This window comes from Oncorhynchus kisutch, linkage group LG23 (assembly GCF_002021735.2).
Source record: "Oncorhynchus kisutch isolate 150728-3 linkage group LG23, Okis_V2, whole genome shotgun sequence".
NCBI lineage: Eukaryota > Metazoa > Chordata > Actinopteri > Salmoniformes > Salmonidae > Oncorhynchus > Oncorhynchus kisutch.
This window is the reverse complement of record NC_034196.2, coordinates 3,917,893-3,921,646: the sequence shown is the minus strand read 5'-3', so window position 1 is coordinate 3,921,646 and position 3,754 is coordinate 3,917,893.

The following is a 3,754-nucleotide window of genomic DNA, read 5'->3' as shown; positions in this document are numbered from 1 at the left end:
TTCAAACCAGAAGACTCTGAAGCAACAGAAGGTTGGAAGTGATATCCCTGTAATCCACAATTCCCTTAAATAGACACTTAAAACATTTGAAGAAGGACTAATGGCTCAATAGTTCAGGAAGAACAAGAGGGACACAACCGATTACCAGCTTAACCACGTCTACATGTGGACATATAAGGACACCACGAAACCACATAGCCCAAGAGAGGGTGGCCATCCACAACTCCAATCACACTTTGCAGAACGACAGTGACTTCCCAGGTGACTCAGACTCCAATCAGAGCGGCTATTGTCGCCAAGACCGTGGACACCAGCGATCAAAAAATGGCAGACGGGGCACAGGAAGACGAGCAGGGGAAAGAGGAAACCACACTCCCGGAATCATGCCCCTCACCTGCCAACAGGCGAGGATACTGTAATCAACCTTGATTACAGCGAGGTTGCTGTAATCAAGGTACTTACCACATATCAGGTGTCTGCCTAAAGTAAAGGCCTCTCTTTTGTCCCCACATATGACAGTAACTCTTTTGAGATAAAGACTGATCGTTTGTGCTTTTTGGCAGGTTTGTCAGGTCTAATGACTCCAATGATACACAAAAGCCCAATATGCCTGTGTTCAAACCAGTGGACATTTTAGCATGTGAATCTTGGGGGGGGGGGGGGGGGGGCAGCAAAGCCACTACATGACAGAGCACTAAACAATACAATAACTGCACTATACCGGTGACAAACGGTGCCGGAAAACTGTTAGGACCTACATAAAGCTGTCCCAACAGCAGTCCCAACATCTTATCACTGCTACATCTGGCTGTCAGCGGAGCCTTGTCTGGCAGTGAAACAGTTCATTCAGCCTCATTTACAGCCTTTAAAAAAAACATAGCTTGTATGGCTGACTTGCTTAAACAAATCTGGTTTCTAATAACAATTGTGATGTACAAGCTATAAGGGGACGACAAGAAGATAAGAGGCAATCCGTAATTTTGATTAAGACATTAATGAGCGAGCTAGGACGATATAGTCAATATAACTATTTGTTTAGCACTTTTGAAATGTACAGTGACAGAATTCAGGACATGGGCCATTCAGTGTTCTCCCTGTACACCAAGTCAGAACTGTCGGATAAATAAAGGAGGCATATAAGCAGACAATGAAAGCTCTTACGATATTCGATGATTACATTTCTCTAAAACAAGTTATAGGCTACACGTGCACCACCAAGTCAGAACAGTAGGTGAAATTAAGAGGGGTAAATAGAGCAAATAATTAGGGTGATGCACATGGGCTACTAACATCTTACTATACTATACATAAACTTAGTATTACTTTCTTAGCTACAGTACACATATCTCCCTGGTATATTACATCATTTATGCAGCAGAATACAATACATTTTTGGACTCACCTTGTTGTGTTGTGCTCACTTGAACAGGAAGGTGGTGTGGTGGTCCTTCGTGGGCAAATTTTGTCATCAAAGTCTGGCATTCTCTGGATTTATGGTGCTTTAAAAACAACTGGGAACTTGAAAAAACAAGTTTGAATCATGATGACGCCATGGATCTTCATGTCATAGCTCTAGAAAGAGGCCGGATTTACAAATCTGAGTTGGATGACCGTTCAAAATGCATTTACCCAGTCGGAGCTCATTTATTCTCGACTTCCCAGTTGAACTCACTGAAGTCAAGTTTCCGCAGTTCCGAGTTAACAATTGTTTTGAGCGCGGCACAAATCATGCTTCATTGACAGCATGGCCAATGTTGAATGTTTATCATTTTAAACTTGGAAAAGAGCCCTTTAATCCCAGATTTGGGACAACACAGCCACTCCACTGAATAGCAGGCTAGTGATTGCTTTGCAATGCTTGCAGTTAGCCACTGTCACTGATTCCTTCCAAACCACTCATTGTTGAATTTGCGATTTCCAACTTGTGTAATGTATATGTCCAATGGCCGATGACCACCAATACGTTTTATCTACAATTTCTCTTCATTATTTCTCTTCGTGTGGCAAGGATTGAAAAGGATTTGCCAGTAGATTGTCGACGTGATTCATGATGATGACTGCTAGCTAGATTTTGAAAGTATGATGTTGACATGATCAGTCCAATAAAAGGTACATATAATGTGATTTGATGTCATTTTATCTGTGGCCAATGACATTGAGCCTTCTTGGATGGGCACTTCTAATGTAACCCTTTGGCAGCACCCAAGGGGCTAACATTTTCTAGCTCTACCCTTAGACTTGGCGGTGAAGTAGTGTCCCCATGAGTGACAGAACACTGGGTGAATCACGCCGCAATGCTCCGTATTTTCTGCTGCCTTGCCCCACCACCACAGAAAGCACTGAGCTAGGCTGACACACCTGCATTTTGGAGCTGCCTTACTCAAGAAACTATAAAAGAGACCATGTTTGTAAGTGGCTTTATTTACTCAATTATATATATTTTTTCTTTATATTGTTTCCAAAGTAACATTCAAAACAGGAAAGCCACCCGTCTTCTTGGGTATGACGCTACAAGCTTGACACACCTTGTGTGCCTTTTAGGGAGTTTCTCCCATTCTTTTTCATTAACGTTTTTTTTAAGTTTTTTTTTTGCCCCTTTTTCTCCCCAATTTCGTGGTATCCAATTGTTAGTAGTTACTAACTTGTCTCATCGCTACTCCCACACGGACTCGGGAGAGGCAAAGGTCGAGAGCCATGCGTCCTCTGAAACACAAACACCGTACACCTAGCGACCTGGTCAGCGTGCACTGCGCCCAGGCCCGCCACAGGAGTCGCTAGTGCGCGATGAGACAAGGATATCACTGCCAGCCAAACTCTCCCTAATCCGGACGACGCTAGGCCAATTGTGCGCCGCCCCATGGGCCTCCCGGTCGCGGCCAGCTGCGACAGAGTCTGGGCTCGAACCCAGAGTCTCTGGTGGCACAGCTGGCACTGTGATGCAGTGCCTTAGACCGCTGCGCCACCCGGGAGGCCTGTTTCTCCCATTCTTCTCTGCAGATCCTCTCAAGCTCTGTCAGGTTGGATGGGCAGCGTCGCTTTTCAGCTATTTTCAGGTCTCTCCAGAGATGTTCGATCGGGTTCAAGTTCGGGCTCTGGCTGGGCCACTCAAGGACATTCAGAGACTTGTCCCAAAGCCACTCTTGCGTTGTCTTGGCTGTGTGCTTAGTGTTGTTATCCTGTTGGAAAGTGAACCTTCGCCCTAGTCTGAGGTCCTGAGCGCTCTGGAGCAGGTTTTCATCAAGTATCTCTCTGTACTTTGCGCCATTCATCTTTCCCTCGATCCTGACTAGTCTGCCTGTCTCTGCCGCTGAAAACCACGTCTACATGGTGCCAGGTTTCCTCAAGACGTGACGCTTGGCATTCAGGCCAAAGTTAATTCTTGGTTTCATCAGACCAGAGAATCTTGACCAGACCAGATAATATTGAGTCCTTTAGGTGCCTAGCTTGTGCCTTTTACTGAGGAGAGGCCGCCGTCTGGCCACTCTACCATAAAGGCCTGATTGGGGGAGTGCTGCAGAGATGGTTGTCCTTCTGAAAGATTATCCCATCTCCACAGAGGAACTCTGAATCTCTGTCAGAGTGACCATTGGGTTCTTGGTCACCTACATGACCAAGGCCCTTCTCCTGTGATTGCTCAGTTTGGCCGGGTGGCCAGCTCTAGGAAGAGTCTTGTTGGTTACAAACTTTTTCAAGAATGATGGAGGCCACTGTGTGCCTCGACACAATCATGTCTCGGAGCTCTACGGACAGTTCC